The following is a 19,811-nucleotide window of genomic DNA, read 5'->3' as shown; positions in this document are numbered from 1 at the left end:
TGTTAAGGTTGAAAAAATTGAAATTTTTTAATGTCTTATTTGGTTTATGTGTTGGCCCCTCAACACATAAATTCCTAACTTCGCCGCCACTAGCTGTGGTTTGCAGCTTTTCTTACTTGAATACATAATTGGGCTGCTAGCTATATACATAGAGTAGCTAAGTCGGCAGCTTGCTTCGGAAAAGTCGGTTGCTCATGCAATTGGCTGTTTGAAAGTCATTTTCAGCCACAGTTTTTCTCCTTATTCTAGATTTCTCTAGATATAGTACATAGATCTTTCTAGTTATTTTAACTTGTCTACTTTCTCTCAAATTTTTTAGATTTTTCTATATTATTCAAGATTTTTCTTTATTATTCAAAGTACAATGTGCATTATTTTTTAACAAAAATAAATTATGGCTACGTACCCGCCAGTCGATTACATGCAGAAAATGGATTTGCACTTCAATCGATCTCTTCCAACCTAACTTTCTAATAAGTTATGTGAAGCAGACAACCAAATTCTCAACTAATGTTCAACACTTGCAGCGGCTATTTGTATATATATTTATATACAAATGGCAGTGTTATCAACCTTAAAGCATGTATCTTCTGGGAAATCGCTCAGAATAATTCCACATTCACTTTTGATCGATAGAAAGAAGTTGTAAAATTTATGTTCTTACAAGAAAAAAGAATGGTGTGTGTTCTGAAAAACCAAAGAAAAAAGAAATAGAAGAAGAAAAGATGCCCCAGAAAGGGACAGTAAGCATAAGAGCAATTCCACCCATTTGCCCTTAGAGCATTTCTAGCAATGTGGGCTCGGGCTGGGGTGGTTTAGATCTGAGGCGTTTCCAGCAACAAAATGGAGCGGGCAAGAGGTTGGGGCCAGCAGCTGGCTGGGAGGTGGGGTTCGCCTGCATGCTTGCTGAGCTGATGTCACGATGAGCGTCACCCACATTGTTCCCAATAAAAAAATAAAAAAATCGAAAAATGTAAAACAAATACCCAAAAAATATTGAAATTGTTTTCTATAAATACCAACCAATACTCTTCACTTTTAACACCAACAACCAATATTTTTGTAATAAAAAATATACAAATTTATAAATAAACCCAATCCTAGACATGTATTTATAAAAAAACCCAAGCACTATTTAAACATAGAAACACACCCAAAATCAACCCCAAAGTCAACTTTTTGGGTGTGTTTATAAATGAGTTTTGAGTGTGTGTAATGATGGGTTTTGGGTGTGTTTATATGTTTAAATAGTGCTTGGGTTTTTTTATAATTTCAACCTCCATTTTGGGTGTTTTAGTGAAACTCCCTAAAAAATACTAAAAAATTACTTCTTTTTTTTTCTCTCTATACCTTATTTCCATTTTCAACATTTAAGTAAATGTCTTTATCCTTTTACTTTTATTTATTTTTATATTACTCCATTTACTTAAGTTTACAATGTAAATAAGGAAGTACCCCCCATTTGGATTCAAATAAAAATACTAGAAAATCAAATTCCCACCAAATCAAAATATGAAAAATCGGTTTTAGTGCAAAATACGATTTAGGCTAAAAATGATACCTCATTAAGTCAATATATACTTCATATTAAAATCCCATAAAATTAAGTTTTCTTATTTGATGTATAAGGAATAAAAGCTGCCAAAAATTTTCTTGAGAAAATGATTATTTCGAAAAACCATTTTTCATACTTAGTCAATATTGCACCTCCGCTAAAAATCTTGAGAAAATGATTTTTCATACGTAGGAACCCAAAAATCTTATCCGAAAATGTTATCCAAATTAATTGTTTAAGTAAACAAAGTTGTGAAAAAAAAAAAAAATGAATAGTATTTGCCATGACAAACCTAAACTGCTGGAAACACACTTTGCTAAGGGAGGTAGGGCAGCCACTATTCACGTGAATAGTAGCTGCTATGGCAAGGGGCTAACTGGTGGAAGTGCTTTTAGCCATGGCAATGGGGGGAGCTAGGGCAGCCACTATTCACGTGAATAGTAGTTGCCTTTGCAAATAGTATTTTCCGTTTCCACTCGTTGTCATGGCAAAGGGCAATTACTATTCATTTTTTTAATTTTTTTCACAACTTTTTTTACCACAATAATTAATTTGGATAATATTTTAGGATTAGATTTTAGGGTTCCTACGTGTCAATACTATTCATATCTCATAATTGGATAAAATTTTCAATTTCAAATTTCAGATAAATTAAAAAAAAATTGGCTGGTATTTATAAAAAAAATTCATTAATTTTTCCGAATTTTTTCTAGTATTTTATTGCAAAAAAATTGGCTGCCGTTGGATTAGAGGAAAAAATCAAATCGGAGAGCCCAGACGACGCCGCGTGGCAACAAAAAATCGTCAGTTGTAGCGATGACGCGTCAGCCCTCGTTTTGGACCTCGAGTTGAAGCTGCTTTCGGGCCAGCCCGGTTGGTGAGTCCCACACCTCCCGAGCCTGGGCTGTCCGCTGGAACAAGTTCCCCCAAGCCTCGGGCTGGGCTCCCGCTGGAGTTGGCCCCGCTGGAGTTGGTCTAAGGGAGTCAACTTTGGTGAAACTAGCAAAGGAGTCGACGCTGACACCTCGAGGCCCATTGGTGGCTCTCCAACTCAGACCTAGCGTTTCCCCCCTTTCACACGTCAAGTGTTTACTTTTACAGACCAAGCGGTGAGCACAACTTCTTTGACCCGGGAATGCTCAAGCAAGCGCTCAGCAAGGCCCTTGTCCCCTTCTACCCCATGGGCGGTCGATTCAAGCTTAACGACGAGAATGGCCGTGTGGAGATTGACTGCAATGCGGAGGGAGTGCTCTTTGTTGTAGCAGAGAGTAGCTCTGTCGTTGATGATTTTGGCGATTTTGCTCCCACTCCCAATTTCATTACTCTCATCCCCACCGTTGATTACTCCCTTGGAATATCCTCATATCCTATTTTTGTGTTACAGGTATTTAAAAATTATCATGCAAGGTCTAGTAATATTTTCAATGATTAAAAGTTCCATGAGTACTATTATCATGCAAGGTCTTAAACCTTCAAAACCTTAGACCAACGTTGGAAGAGGTCCTAGACTAGGTACATATAAATATGGTTCTTGATTTTACTCTGTACATAAACGTGCAGGTCACGTACTAGCTTTAAATGTGGTGGGGTGTCACTTGGTATTGGCATGGATGGAACACCGCATTGCAGGTGGAGTTTCTGGTCTCCACTTTGTAAATACGTGGTCGGATATCGCTTGTGGTCATCTGAAACATATTAATCCACCCTTCTTGGACAGGACATTACTTCGTGCCCAAAACCCACCTCAGCCTGCATTTCCCCACATTGAATTCGAACCTTCTTCACAAATGAAATTAGCTTCTGACCTTCTGCAAAGCACAACTAATACTACTACGTCCCTTTTTAGATTAACGCAAGAGCAGCCCAACATCTTGAAATCCAAGTTTAAGGAAGATGGTGGGAAAAATATTAATACAATGAAGTATACCACATTTGATATTTTGGCAGGTCATACATGGAGATGTGCTTGCAAGGCACGTAAACTTAGTGATGATCCAGACACCAGAATATTTATTGGCATTGATGGACGGTCCAGATTGCAACCCCCACTCCCAACTGGTTTCTTTGGAAATGCCGTTTTCAGAGCCCCACAAATTGCTACAACAGGGGATCTCATATCGAAACCAACATGGTATGCTACAAGCTTAGTTCACGATGCTTTGGTGCGGATGGACGATGATTATCTTCGATCATTCCTTGACTATTTTGAGCTTCATCATTCTTCTCTTTCTAAACTTGTTAAGTCTCCGATTCATGATGCTGATTTTGGTTGGGGTCGATCCATTTTCATGGGGCCTGGTGCAATTCAATTTGACGGGTTGTGTTTCATATTATTAAGTCCAACAAATGATGGGAGCTTTATCACTGGTCATTTCTCTGAATTATAAGCACATGAAATCATTTTCCAAGTTGTATGACATATAAGGAAATGAAATCATTTTCCAAGTTAACGTTGGTCCTGTTTCGTTTGAATTGCTGTCATTCCCTTAATCGTTATAAGTTAAAGTTCGCGTATTAGTTTCTGTTGGAGTGAGTCAACGTTCCTATTAGGAATAGTGTTCCTATTAGGAATAGAATTTATATTTTATTGTAATTATCTAATTTGAGTAGAATTATGAGATTTTGTACATATTTCCTATTTGTAACCACTCTGTATGTAGTATATATATTACTCATTGAGAGAAGAATAAACATATCAGTTTTAAACCCTAATTATTTTGAGTTGGTATCAAAGCGGGTTCCGATCCGTCTCTACAACATCAAAACCCTAATCCTAAAAATACCTATTTCCGCTGCACCTAGTCTATACACCTAAACCTGTGCCGTCTTATATCTCTTACTGTCGTCGTCTCACCTAATCTTTCGCTGCCACTGCTATTTATCACCATGTCAGATGTCACTGACTCTTCTCCTTCTACTCCTATTGTGACGGTTCATACTGAATCATCCACCAACCTACCTATGGGATTCAAATTAAATGGATCCAACTATGAGATATGGGCTTCGATGATCGAACTCCATGTTACTACACAAGGCAAATTAGGCCACCTGACTGGCGACACTGATGCCCCTGATTCCAAAGACCCGAAATTTGGGAAGTGGAAAATTGCTGATGCTGTTGTGAAAAGTTGGATGCTGCGAACTATAAGTTTTTTGAATATGTTTCATACTCTACCTACTGCTAAGAAAATTTGGGATGCTATTAATCAGATGCTTTATGATGGCTCTAACATATCCTACTCTATGAACTCGGTGCCAGGCCACCCATCTTAAGTAAGAGGGTCGTCCTGTCTCTACCTATTTTGCCGAAAATGTATTTTTTATGGTTCATCGAGAGGCTCAACGACAGATTACTATGCTTGGATCTGGCATCAAGATTGAGGAACCTACTGTTGTGTTTGCTTCCAAAAACACTACTTTGGTTTCTCGTGTCTGGCGCTTTTCATTGTTCCGCCTCGTCGCCACTTCTGCAGAAAAAGACAAACTGAAGTGTGATCACTGTGGTGAAAAGAGACACATTATCGACACATGATGGGCATTGCATGGGGTACCAGATTGGGAGAAGGAGCGGAGGCATTTAAAAAAGGAACAACTGAACAGCAAAGTTCATGTGGGTTGCCCTCACTTCGGTGGCTGACATCACCTGGGTACGACCATCTTACTGCTACTCTCCTCTGACTTTGACCGCTGTCTCAAGCACTCCGACACCTCCGCCTCCAGGTAACTTTGGCAAGGCTTTCCATGCCCATGATACTCGAGATACAAGTTAGATTATTTATTTAGGAGCTACTGACCATATGACGTCAAATTTTGCTTTATTCTCTACTACTCTTCCGCCTCATCGTGATCATGTTCTAACGGCTAATAATGATGTTGCTCCTATCACAGGGGCTGGTTTTATACTCTTGACACTTGTTTTACCATTGGACAAAGTGTTACTGGTTCCATCTTTGTCTAGTAATTTATTATCATACCGCATTACCTTGAGCTTAAATCGCATTGTCGATGTATCCATCTTTTGTCTTACTACAGGATATCCAGACTCGGGAGATCTTTGGTCGTGGTACTAAAAAGGGGGTCTTTATTATGTGGATGATGTGGCAACTAGTCGGGTTCTTCGTGCTAGTAGCGCCGAAACTTCTCACCATTACTGATTTGGTCATGCCTCCTTTGGATATTTACGGCATTTGTTTCCTACATTATTTAGTGGTGTCAACGAGTCTGCTTTCTAGTGTCAGACTTGTATTTTAGCTAAGAGTCATCAGGTATCCTACCCTCGAAGTTGTAATAAATGACTTATGTCATTTGATTTAGTTCATTCTGATGTTTGGGGACCTTCCCCGGTTTCTACAACCTTGGAGTTCGTTGGTTTGTGTTATTTGTGGATAATTGCACTCGTATGATGTGGTTATATGGGATGAAAACAAAAAGTGATGTGGTTGAAATTTTTCAGCGTTTCTATCAGATGATTCAGACTCAATTTATGCTCCATATCAAGGTTTTTTGATTTGATAATGGTGGAGAATTTGTTAATTCTGCATTATCCTATTTTTTTCACACTAAGGGTGTACTCCATGAGATTGCTTGCCCTCAAACACCACAACAGAATGGGGTTGTTGAACATAAAAATGGGCAGATCCTTGCTGCTGCCCATGCTTTTTGCTTAGTGCGTTGGTTCCAAAGCGGTTCTAGATGGATGATGTTACCTATGCAGTCTATCTCTTGAATCGTCTACCTTCACGAGTTTTGGATTTCCAAACTCCTATGTAGGTACTGACCCATCATATCTCTGCCTCTTCTATGCTGACTCTGTCTCCAAAGGTGTTCGGTTATGTTGTTTATGTTCACCTCCATCAGAATTAGAGGAGTAAGCTGGACCCATGTGTTATCTGTTGTGTCTTTCTAGGTTTCTCTCCTCATCAGAACGGCTACCGATGCTATCATCCTGCAACCCGACGTCTATATGTCTCTATGGATGTTACCTTTATCAGAACTAGCTAGATTTACAAAGGGGAGTAGTATTGGATAGTTTGATACAAAGGGAAGAACTGATCGAACCTCGAACCGCTACACTAGATGAACCTCGCTATTTTAACTCGATGTCACTATCACTGAACCGATTGCCGCCCATGAAGCTTCTCTAATAGTACCCGATCAAGCTCCCCTAGATATTCCTGAGGTAAGTGCTTCTATTCATACTTTTGATAATTCTTATGTTTTACCACCTAGACAGAACCATGAGGTTCCATCTAATCGTTACTCATCAAAAGGCAAAGTGAGATATGCTATTGCCCATTATGTGTCTGATCACAGGTTATCTCTTGAGTGCAAAGCGTTTGTGACCAAAATGGATAATATTAAAATTTCAATCCATGTTAAAGAGGCATTTAATGATCCAGAGTGGGCTGAAGCCATGAATATTGAAATGGAGGCATTACAAAAAAAAAATAATACATAGGACATTGTTGATCTACCAAAGGGAAAAAAGCCTGTAAGATGTAGATGGGTGTTTACAGTTAAATATAATGCAGATGGTACTGTGGAGAGGTACAAGGCAAGATTAGTAGCTAAAGGGTTCACTCTGACATATGGAGTTGATTATCGTGATACTTTTGCATTTATGGCTAAGATGAACATTGTCAGAGTTTTGTTGTCCTTAGTAGTAAACTTGGATTGGACCCTGAGGTAATTTGACGTAAAAAATGCATTCTTACATGGTGAACTAGAAGAAAAAGTGTACATGAGTCTTCCACCAGGGTATAGGGTTACCGGTGAAACGGGGAACGTGTGCGAATTGAAAAAGGCATTGTACGGGTTAAAGCAGTCTTCTCGAGCATGGTTTGGCAGATTTACCACCACTACGAAGAAGTTTGGTTAGCAACAGGCCAATACTGATCATACTCTATGCATTAAACATAGGGCTAGTAAGATGACTTTGTTGATTATTTATGTTGATGATATGATTGTGACTGATGATGATATTGTAGAAATTGAGATACTACAGAAACGTTTAGCTTTTGAATTTGAGATTAAAGATTTGGGCAGTCTAAAATATGTTTTAGGAGTGGAAGTCACTCGATCTAAACATGGCTTATTTCTTTCACAAAGAAAGTATGTCATGGATCTGCTAGCAGATAATCTGGAATGCTTATAAACCAGCTGATACACCTATTGTTGAGAATCATAAACTCAGTGTTTATGTGGATCAAGTCCCAATTAACATAGAAAGATACCAAAGGTTGGTTGGGAGATTGATTTATTTATCATTGACACGCCCTGATATTGCCTATGCTGTAAGCGTTGCTAGCCAATTTATGCATTCACCTAGTGAGGATCATATGGCTACCTTGTGATGCGTATTCTGAGTTACTTAAAGTCTGCTCCTGGGAGAGGTTTATTATTTAAGAAAAATGGTCACTTGGATCTAGAAGGTTACACTGAAGCAGATTATGCAGGGAATATTACAGATAAACGTTCTACATCAGGTTACTTCACCTTTATTGGCGGTAATCCAATTACGTGGCGTAGCAAGAAGCAAAACGTTGTGTCTCGATCCTCCGCAGAGTTTGAGTACATAGGGATTGCCTAAGGATTTGTGAAATACTATGGTTGAGATGGTTACTTGCTGAAATTGGGTTTAGACCGAATGCTACTACAAAGCTCCACTATGATAATCAGTCTGCATTTGAAATTGCTAACAATCCGGTGCAACATGATAGAAACAAACATGTAGAAGTTGATCGGCATTTCATTAAGGAGAAGCTGGAGCATAAGTTAATTTCTATACCTTTTGTGCCTTCTTCAAAGCAACTTGCAGATATGTTAACCCATGCCGTGTCAAAGGCCGATTTGAAGACTCACTTGACAAATTGAGCATTACTGATATCTATGCACCAACTTGAAGGGGAGTGCTGGCGTGAGTCAACGTTCTTATTAGGAATAGTGTTCCTATTAGGAATAGAATTTATATTTTATTGTAATTATCTAATTTGATTAGAATTATGAGATGTACATTCTTATTTGTAACCACTCTGTATGTAGTATATATATATATATTCCTCATTGAGAGAAGAATAAATATATCAGTTTTAAACCCTAATTATTTTGAGTGTTTCTTCATGTTGCTTTGATTATTAATTATTGCAAGCTTTATTACAAAAGCTGTGTTTTCTTGTTATTCTTAATGACATTTTCTTTCTCATGAAATAAAAAGAATATTGAATTGTAATAACCCGATCCTAAATTATTAGTTAATTATTAATTTATTCTAGTAAAGGACCATTATACCCTTAGAATATATTAATGGTTTAAAAGTTAACTTTTTATTTGGGAAGGAATTTGGGGATTTCAATTGTACCGTTGAGTAGAGCACGTCGAAACGAGTCTGTAGACACATAGTGGACTCAAATCGGAGTTGTAACAAAGAAACGGTGATCAAAAAAGTTCAGTGACATAACCGTAAATATTTCGAAGTTTAGTTAGTTTTAAACCCAGAATTTCTGCATTTTCCGAAGTCGATCAGACGACTGGAGGTGATTTCTTTCAACTCCAACCACCAATTCAAGCAAGACCAGTCCCGTTAGAACCACCACACTTCCTCTTCCAGCCCCAGTTCTTTGTCACCCGATCCACATCCGTAGTCGCGAAACATCCAAGAAACAACCGGTGTTGGACAGTTTTTAAATAAACTTTCGCCGGCTCGTTCTCCGTCATCCGCCACCATTTTCGCTATCCGGTATGGAAACTCATCTATTTCTAAATCCCTAGCTGCTGGTTGGGTAGGATTTCAAAAATTTGCTGGTTGGGTAGGATTTCAGAAATTTCTAGCGTAGTTAACTCGATCTTGGATCCAAAGTTTGGCCGGATTTCGGGTTGAGATTCCAGCCACTTCCGGCCATTTTTGGGGCATGTCCAAGAACAAAAGCGGTTCCAATTAGGGTGTTACACCTAGGGTAGGAGTTTTGAACCGTGATTTTGAGATTTTCCGCGAAGCGTTATCGCTTATGCACCACGCCTGCCGCCCATGTGGCTGCCCGTGGGCAGTAGGGTGGGACCATAATCAGTCCCAGAATAACCTTAGTCCTCACGAGCGCGTAGGATTTCGCAGATCTTAATTCGGATAACGCTTGAACTCCGAACGGATTTCGCCAGTGTGTGATTTCCGGTTCAGATGTTTGAGCCATTGGATCGTAGTCATGTTCAAGTATGTTGACTCGTAATTCCAGCATCGTATAATAGTTGATGGATCGTAAAACAATATTTTAGAAATGCCAACCCTAGAGCTAGGTTTACAATAAACAAGTCCGGACCGAAATGAGTTATCTAAATCCTGTTATGGGATGAGCAGATAGTTAGTTATAGGTTGCGGCCCTGGATAGAAGCAGATTCTAGAGGTTTGCCAGTTTGCAGATTAGGAACATAGGAAAGAACTACGTGTGGCTTGATCCCTTAGTAAGGGAATGCGAGCACCTCAGATTATAAGGTGCACCACTAGTCGAGCCTTTGAGTTTGTGTTATTGTTTTTCAGAGACATTTTGGTCATTTGTGACCCACAGCCACCAGATGTCAATTATAAATAGGGTTCAGCCCGGATTCCAAAGTGGAATTTGGGTCAGGTCATTTCAATTGAATTTTATAACATCTGATTCTGTTAAATTAAACATTGATTGTATATGCTTATGAGTTTCTTTTTAATTCTTCTTCCCATATTTTTCGTAAGAGAGAAATCAAAGTTGATGTGCTTTTTGCCTCTCTCTAAGTATGAAGATTGAGAAAGAAATTTTAAAAAAAAAAAAAATAAGAAAAATTAAGAAAATGAAGAAGAAACAAAGAAAGGTTGGTGGGTTGACCCGAACCCCACCCGTTTATTAAATGGGTCATGGCGCGTTGGCCTAAAAATTATCCGAATTTTTATCGTGCAGGTTTTCAATTGTGTAACTAGTCTTATCGGAAATTACCACCCCCACTTCCAGGTTGTAAATCTAAAACCTATATTTAAAGGGCAATAAAGGTATTTAACATACTAACTCAAACTCAAAAAATGGCCAGCTGGACAATTTGGGTTTATTCTTCCAAAGGGATACTTGTCGAAATGTCACCTGAACTTATACTTATATTTCAATTTGTCACCTTAAAGAAAAATTTAAGAGAAATGTCACCTTAATTTTTCAAAATCCATGATTTGCCATCTCACTTTAACACCATCTAATTTTTCATCTATTTTTAAGGGTATTTTAGTCTTTTCATTTTCAAGAAAAAAATCTCTCCCTTTCTCCCCCACCCGCACCCAAAACGTATCACACAGGACGACACCCCACCCCCTTCTTTTTCTCTCTCTCTCTCTGACCATGTATAAAAAAAAATTTATAATGATTTTTCCATTTCTAAAATACCCTTAAAATGGGAAAAGACTTTAATACCCTTAAAAATGGATGGAAAACTGGATTATATTAAAGTCAGATGACAAATCATGAATTTTGAAAAATTAAGATGACATTTCTCTTTAAAAAAAAATTTAAGTGACAAATTGAAACTAAAGTATAAGTTCAGGTGACATGTCTACAAAAATCTCTTCTTCCAAATTAGATGAATTAGGATATCTTTATACTGTTGATATTAGAACTGGGTATATAAAGAAAAAAGTATATAATTTTTTTTTATTTTATCATTTATATCTTTATGATCTTCTTGTTGTTTGAACTTTATGGAGGGATAAGGCTTTCCTTATGTCCCCCACGCTAGCTAGGTGGTGTATCATGATAGGATGTTACTTTATCTTTTGCCCAACTAGAAAATTAGATTAAAACCCAACACACAACACCTGTGGATCCAGCATGTCTCGCACACACTGCCATTAGCAACGTCCAGGTCTCATCAGCTTTAAAGCATGTATCTTTTGGGGTTTAATACTCGAAGATCTTGTCGGTAATGGATTACACAATGAGTACACACAAACTACGCTAAGTAGAAGTATAAGGGCAGAGTTAAAATTGTAAAATTGTGGGAGTGAAGTAAAAAATATGAGTATATAAAACACTTATGTATTCAATAGTTACATGTTTAGAGTTAAAAATTTCTAATTTAGTCATGTCTAAATTGAAATTTTAACTTAAATGATAAGAAATTCAAAATGTAGGGTCACTGTAAAAGCGCACACACACCAAAAATGCAAACACACAAATAACACAAGTTTTTTATTACAAATTATATATATATACAAACAATATATAAAACTGTTGCTCTATATTATATAATATAGGAGAGATCAAAATGTCAGGGTCAATAATAGAAGAAATTATTAACGGGTCTTATCAGCTTAAAATCATGCAAGTCTTCCCCAGATTCGATTTCAAGTTTGATCGATTTACTTCTGGTTGTTGTTGTGGGTTTTGGGTTAACTTGTGGTTACCGTGAGCGTAAGTGAGTTGAGTGTGGTGAGGCCACAATATCGAAACTTGGACCTATTCCCACCCCTATCACACACCCCTTCTTTACTTTTACAGACCAAGCGGTGCGCACACTTCTTCAATCCAGTAACGCTCAAGCAGGCGCTCAGCAAGGCCCTTGTGCCCTTCTACCCCATGGCCGGTCGCTTCAAACACAACGACCAGAACGGCCGTGTGGAGATTGATTGCAATGCAGAGGGAGTGCTCTTTGTCGTAGCGCAGACTTTGTCGTTATGATTTTGGCGATTTTGTGCCCACTGCCAATTTCCTTAAACTCATCCCCGCTGTTGATTACTCCGGTGGGATATCCTCATATCCAATTTTGGTGTTACAGGTATTTAACAATTAGGGTTCCTAAGAGAAAGAGACATTTAACTTTTATAGTCTATAAATAAGCCCACAAATTATGTAGTTCTAAATTTTACTCTCTACTCTACATATATACACTCAAATGCAGGTGACGTACTTCAAATGTGGAGGCGTGTGACTTGGTGTTGGCATGGATCACCGCATTGCAGATGGACCTTCTGCTCTCCATTTTTTAAATACGTGGTCTAATATTGCTCGTGGTGATTTCACAAATTTTAAACCACCCTTCATGGACAGGACATTACTTCGTGCCCGAGACCCACCTCGGCCTGCATTCCCCCACGTTGAATTCCAATCCCCTCCACAAATGAAATTACAACGCAGTACAAGTAATATTACTACGTCCCTTTTCAGAATCACGTATGAGCAGCTCGGCATCTTGAAAGCCAAATCTAAGGAAGATGGCGGAGGGAACTATACCTCATTTGAGATGTTGGCAGGTCATATTTGGAGATGTGTTTGCATGGCACGTAAACTTCCTGATGATCAAGAAGCCAAACTACTCATTCCCACTGATGGACGGTCCAGATTGCAGCGTCCACTCCCACTTGGTTTCTTTGGCAATGTCACTTTCAGAGCCTCAGAAATTGCTGCAGCAGGGGATCTCCAGTCGAAACCAACCTGGTATGCTGCAAGTTGCGTTCACAATGCTTTGGTGCAGATGCACAACGACTATCTTTTATCAGCCATTGACTATATTGAGCTTCATGCTCCTTCTCAAGCCGAAACTATTAACGGAATTTCATTGATTGGGCGCCCGTTTCTTCGGATAAACAGTTGGATTAGGCTGCCGATTCATGTGCTGATTTTGGTTGGGGTCGACCAATTTTCATGGGGCCTGGTCGCCCATTTAGATTTGACGGGAAGCCTTTGTTGTTACCAAGCGCAACTAACGATGGGAGTTTATCACTCGTCATTTCTCTGCAATCTGAGCACATGAAATCATTTTCCAAGTTGTTGTATGACATACAAGGTCCCAATCTTAAGTGGGCCCCAAAATTATAACTTTGTTCAAGTGATGTAAACGTTTCTATTCATCTTTATTAAATTTCTTCAGATGTTCGACAAAAATAAAAATAAAAATTCAGGTTGTCATGCATAGATATAGACAGTCACAGGCTAATCCAACTAGTTATTGCAAGTAGTTAGCTGCACAAAAAAGGCGCATTGCCAAAGCAACCACCAGGTGGGAGCCGCGCCTCCGCCAACCGCAACACATGCGGAAGCTGAGATTTGCTCAACAATTGGAGGGAGGTGTCAAACTTGTTGAAGGAGATGCCTTTAATCTGATCTCCAGTCTATTCTTGGTGCAGACGAAAGTTGGTCAGATGTTCAGATGTTGGACTGTAAGGCTTTACTTTTGAATTTAGCTATGTTTCTGTTCATTTTGTTTTTCGAGTGGAGAGGCCAATCTTGTGGCCATAGACTAGCACGATTTGCTTTGTCTCTTACTAATGCATCTACATATGGTATTGAGGGGCCCCCGAATATCATTTAAGATCTTTTGTAAGTTTGCTTTGATTCAATGAGATTGTATCTTAACAAAAACTTATATATATTTTCTAAAACCTGATTGTTATTCAGATATCATTCGTAGAAAAATATATATTTTCTGTTTTCGGGTCAAATGAGATTCCATCTGTTTTTGGTTTGGTACCCTACGATTTTTTTTTCAACGATCCAAACCATCGATCTATTTTTCAAGTCTTCATTCATAGATCATCCTTACAAAAAATTAAATAGAATCTCATTGTATCGAAGCAAACTTATTTAAGGGATCCAAAAGTAGCTGTAAGAGTATGCATTTTGAGTTTTTCTTTTGGCTTCTCTTGACAATATTGTAATAGGACAATCATTGTAATTTCCCAAGCTCTAGTTTAGATTAAGAATTGCTTCTCTAGGTGTTCTTATTTGGCTACAATCTGATGGATAATCAATGATTTTGACAAAGGTAATTTCTGCATTACATCATATTGCATTCATTAAATTTCTTAAGATTATGACTAGTCATCTTTCTTTCGTATGAATAGTCATCCTTTGCATCAGTAGGATTTCCAGCTCATTGGTTTCCAGCTGGATTCTAACCAACTTTTTTGTCATATTCTGCAAATTCTCTCTGTTGCCATGTGTACTTTCTAACCTAGGAATTTTTGGGTAAAAGCCAAAGAATTCCTCATTTGGCAGCGGTCTCTTTTGATAGGAAGTATTGGAAAGTTTCTTGCTAACTTTCTCTTCTTCTTCCTCAAGAGAAAACCATCACATTTTTCATCTATGAGCTTTCCAAATTGATTGTTCGAAAATTGCTTTTGAAATATGAAATCTGCATCTAGCTAGATCAAACACTCTCTCATATACATCTAGGTCAGATTCAAGATTGATTTCTTTAAGAGTATGATTTATTAAAGAAATTTGTCATTTTTCCTTGTCTGAGTTTGAGCTGGCTAGCTGGTGTCATGGGATGAAAGAGCTAAAGAAGAAGTTGTCATTGTCATGAAAGACTAAGCTGCTGGTTTTGCTAAGTTGGAGAAGAAGATTGTACAAATGAGGTATAACTTATCTTCCTAAATAGATCTAGGATTTCTTGAGCTTGCTTGTGTTTCTTTGCAAGAATCTTCTTCGCTTAGTTGATGACTCCCAGTTTTTCCCAGTTGTGGGTTTTTGGGTGAACAATTTCTGGTTTGCAGCTCTGTAATTTTATGGGTTTGTGTTCTTGATAGTTGACTAGTCATTGCATGATGTTCATGTATTTCTGGGTTTCTATTCTTGCGGTTGACTAGTCATCATTATCTCCTATTTGATGGACCAATCAAATCCCCAATACACTTAATAGTCTCAAAATTGAAGAATTCAACTCCCATACCAGATAATCTCACCCAAACAGTGATACGGGAGACATGCTCCTCAGCTGCACAAAAATTAGGCCTCCATTTTTGAACAGCTACATACTGTCCTACTACTATCCAAGGACCCCAGTTAACACATACAACATGTCCTCCTCAAGAACAACCCGAACAATGAAAAACCCGTTGTCTAAATCAACCAATTGCATAGGACCCTTAAGTCTCCAAAGCTGCTTCAACCGTGCAAGGACAAAATTATAGGTATGAGTCTTCCCTACAAACTGGATAATCACAGAATTTTTCCACGGTCTATAGATCTTATTTTTGACATGGTCAGAAAACCGAATCGAAGGACCATAAGGAGAATCCTTAACTTCATAATCACCAGATTCAATAGAGAACCCATCATTCTCCATTCCTTCAAAATATTCAAAACAAGAAGAGCTTAGTAACTTATCTTTGAAATTGACCTCTGGCATAGGAGGGATCTGATCGGACTGATCCATGCCACCATCATCTCTTCCAGGAGTCGCAAAATCCTCTGAACGGAACCATTTGGATGAACCATCCTTCATGACAACAGGACTCCGAAAACCTGAAACCAGGAGATGCAGACACCATTAGTGTTTATCTTTTGACTTTACTTATTTATCAATTTTTAGATACCAACACATGTGGCACATGATATGGCAACCCTTGTCATCTGTTTTTGTTACATAATTTGTTATTAAAAATTAATTTCACACAGCAAATATAAAAACGGAAATAAAAAAAATAAAACCCAACAATTTTAGATTTAGGAATAATATCCTAATTGGACATGAAATTATGTCTACTTTTCCTTTTAAAAGCCTCGAATGGCTATTAAATTGAACATGAAAAAGGCATAAGATCGAATCAATTGAAACCACGATATCTTATTATGCTATTCTAATTGATGGTAAACCATATGGAAATATTATGACATCTAGAGGTTTGAGACAGGATTCTCCTTATCTTTTCATTCTTTTTTGTGGAACCTTTTATTCGACACTTAAATAATTTAACTTGTAATGCTTCTTCCTATATTGGACTTTTAACATCTAACCATGGCCTAAAAATCTCTAATCTTTATTTTGCTGATGACTACTTTTTGCCCAAGCAACAACGAAAGGTCAATCTTCAAAAATTTCAGGTTGGAAAGCAACTCTAGTTTCCAGAGCAGGAAAACTAACCCTCATAAATTCTCAAATTGTAAGGATGCTACAATACCTTATGGCATGTTTTCTTTGTTCTAAAAATACCATTACTAAAGTCCTTCTATAGCATGGAATACTCTGTGTAAACCTAAGGACCATCTATTACGGCACACAAAGCACGTCGTAAAGCTACCATTAGTTAATAATGCTTCAATAGCTAACTTGGGCTGGAAGATGATTACACGGCCTGATAATTGGTGGATTAACATATCAAAAGTATCTTCGGAATTCTTCTAGTTTTGAAGTAACTGCAAAACCAGCTGATTCAATAAAAACTATAAATCACTACATCAGAACACATCTATTATGATGCACAAAGTATGTCGTGAATTATCAATCACGACGCGAAACACGCAAGCTGTAAAATCTAATTTGAACACAAATGTCTTTACTTGGAAATACTCCTATGCATAACAGGGATGATTTAGTCCATTGGAATAATATTTCTCGTACTCAGTTGATTAACTGTTTTACCATTTGTTGGAAAATCTCGGATCAACGAAATCGTTACATCTATCAAAATAAAACACCTCATTTGTTGGCAAGCCAATCATATAACTTTTTTTTTTTTTTTTAAAAATGTAAGAATAAAAATGAAACAGCTTATGGGTGGAGTCCACCTAAAAATGATTCAGTTCTAGTTAATGGTAATTCTGCTGCAGGTTTCATAATTCGAACCTCAAATACTAAACCAATTATAGCAAGTTCTTCTTGTTTGGGGCATAATTAATGTTCTCCAGGCTTAATTAATGCACTTAAGCTTGCGTTAAATTGGACAACTCGGTTAAGGCTGTCGAAAATACAAGTGGAAGGGGATTCTAAAACTTTGATACAAATAATTACTAAAAGGGCAAATTTACATTGGGAGTGTGATGTCTATAGCGGATCATATTTGGCAATTCATGGAGAAGTTCTCTCAAATAATAGTTACTCACATTTACAGGAAACCAATGTTGTTGCGAATATTTTAGCAGTGCCAGTCCTGAATTTTTCAGTGGCCAGGGCAAAAGTGAAAAATTAGGCTCATATATATAGAGAGAGTTTTAGTCGAGGGATTCTTCAAATATGCTTATTTGATGGACACTCCCGTATTGCTATGAAAACCTAGACTTTATAGGAGTCAGCTATGAAATTGTTTTTCATGCCCCCATATGGAAAAAGGTCTGGGTCCGCCACTGCTTGTAGGGCCCAACTCAGTATTATATTTCACTAATTCAAACCGTTTATTTTGTATATACTCATTCAAAGATCATCTCTACAAAAAAAAAAACAAACAAACAAAAACAAAACAAAATCAATTGAATCCAATATCATTTGACCACTAAATTAAATTATTGAAATTTTAGCACTTTCTTTAAGCACCGTATTCATTGATTTTATAGGATACAATTGGATATCGAAACATTTTTCGATTTGTCTAATTTTTTGCAAGGATAATCTATGAATGTAGACTTAAAAAATATATGATTTGGATCGTTGAAAAAATATTTGTACTAAAAGGTGTCCGTCAAATAAAATTATTTGAGGGATCCCTCAGTAGAAGGAGATTGATATATATATATACACACACACACACATGCCACATATCATGCCAAATAACCATGCCTAATAAAAACTCAAAATTTTCCAGTTCATGTTTTCTAAACTTTCAACTTCACTTTTTACTTTAGCATCTTCACTAGTTTCTGCTACTTTAAATAAAGCTTCCAACACTTTGTAGAATTAGCAAAAACACAATAAATGAGTTGAAAAAAAAAAAAGATTTCCGCTTTTACACAACAATTTGTCATATCACATGGTGTTAAATTAAGAGAATGACAACCACATGGCATGAACAAGCTCTAGGATTTATTTCGAGTAATCTTCTTTGTACACCTTGATTTTTCCCTTTCATATTAGAGCCATTATCATAACCATATCCTTCTAACACCATCAATTTTAAGATCAAGAGACTCTAGGACAGATTGCAATTCATTAAAAAGTCTTTATCCTGATGTATCTTTCACAATTAAAAACTCTAAAAAGCACTCTCCTATTTTGGCCAGACTCCTTGACACATCCACACATGGTATTATCAAAGTCATTTGTTCCTTGTGACTTGAACTAGGAGTGCAATCAAGTATCATTGAAAAATATTTTGCTTGTTTGATTTTCTCAATGATTGCACTTCTGACTTTTGATGCCATCAAAGCTAGAGATACAAGATACTCACACTAAAAACACCTATTAATACAAATGAGGAAAATAGTAAAACCCAAAATGAGACAATAATAAAAGTAAAGGCCCAAAAGGCCACAAGCAACCGAAAACCCCATCAAACTCACGGCCGATGTAAGCATGAGCAAAACTTCCCTCACAGGACACAATAAGAAATAATAAATCAATAAAGTAAACTACCAACTATCAACTATCTCAAGGACAGCTTATCTCAAGAGAAAAATCAATAATAAAAAAAGAAAGAGAGGACAAGGCCAAGCACGACAACACGGACTCACCCTCCCCCCCACACCAACTCCTCGAGTCTCCACTCGTGCCGCCTTCGCATAAATTGGTCCGAGTCCACGTCAATTTGATTACGGAGTTTATACATCTTTATCCAGAAAGACAAATGCCGCCCGTCAGCCTGACGTCACACAACTAACGGACTTACCTACCGCCGTTATAACGTCGCAACCCCAACAGTTCCGCATTCCTCCCGCTCCCACGTATGACGTCAGCATAGATAAGGTGTGCACGGGTCCATTCTGCAAGCCCACCAACCCCCGCCAGAAAAGTGGACCCAGTTTTCAAATCAGTGGGTCCCACACACATATGATATCTCTTGTTTTTTAATACCGTGTACCTGGGAAAAAGAGTGTCGGTGGACAACCGGAGATGAAGAAGAAGAAAGCCCCTGGAAGGGCCAAAAACCTTTTTTTGATAATTAAAAACGTTTCGATATTGCTTGACAAAAAAATTTAGAAGTACTTCTAAGTTATAAAAGCGCTTTCTAGAGAAATACCTGTCATATATTTCTTCAAGAAGCACTTTCAAGTGCTTTTTCACGAAGCACTTTAATTTTTTATGAAAATTCAAGATTTTTATAATAAAAATATTTTTGTTAGAATCACTTATGAACAGAAGTCCTTCCTAGAAAAGTAGTCCCAAACGAATCCTTAGTATTATGGGTCACCATCTCACCAACTCTCTCTCTCTCTCCCTTGTTTTTTTTTTTGTCAAGTCTCTTTCTCTCTCTCCTCTCTTTTTCTCTCTCACTCAACGAAAAGTAGACAAAGCGACAAACCAAAAAAAAGGAGGAAAATTGCGTGCCACCAACTCTTATCATCACTTCCATTCCATGCATTCTAAGCAAGGGGAATGCTAA

General features: G+C 37.6%; 2 pseudogenes across 1 annotated transcript; both read left to right on the top strand.

The window, feature by feature from the left end:
• The first annotated feature begins 2,675 nt into the window (after positions 1 to 2,675).
• Positions 2,676 to 3,979, top strand: LOC103328269 (shikimate O-hydroxycinnamoyltransferase-like; annotated as a pseudogene).
• A 462-nt stretch (positions 3,980 to 4,441) lies between these two features.
• On the top strand, positions 4,442 to 13,921 carry LOC103328270 (shikimate O-hydroxycinnamoyltransferase-like; annotated as a pseudogene). The gene is made up of 4 exons (XR_016126103.1): positions 4,442 to 4,682; positions 7,087 to 7,240; positions 11,976 to 12,334; positions 12,458 to 13,921. The product of XR_016126103.1 is annotated as a shikimate O-hydroxycinnamoyltransferase-like (transcript).
• The last annotated feature ends 5,890 nt before the right edge of the window (positions 13,922 to 19,811 follow it).

This window comes from Prunus mume, linkage group LG4 (genome assembly GCF_029339155.1).
Source record: "Prunus mume cultivar Tortuosa linkage group LG4, ASM2933915v1, whole genome shotgun sequence".
Taxonomy (NCBI): Eukaryota; Viridiplantae; Streptophyta; class Magnoliopsida; order Rosales; family Rosaceae; genus Prunus; species Prunus mume.
This window is presented reverse-complemented; position numbering and strand designations above follow the sequence as displayed.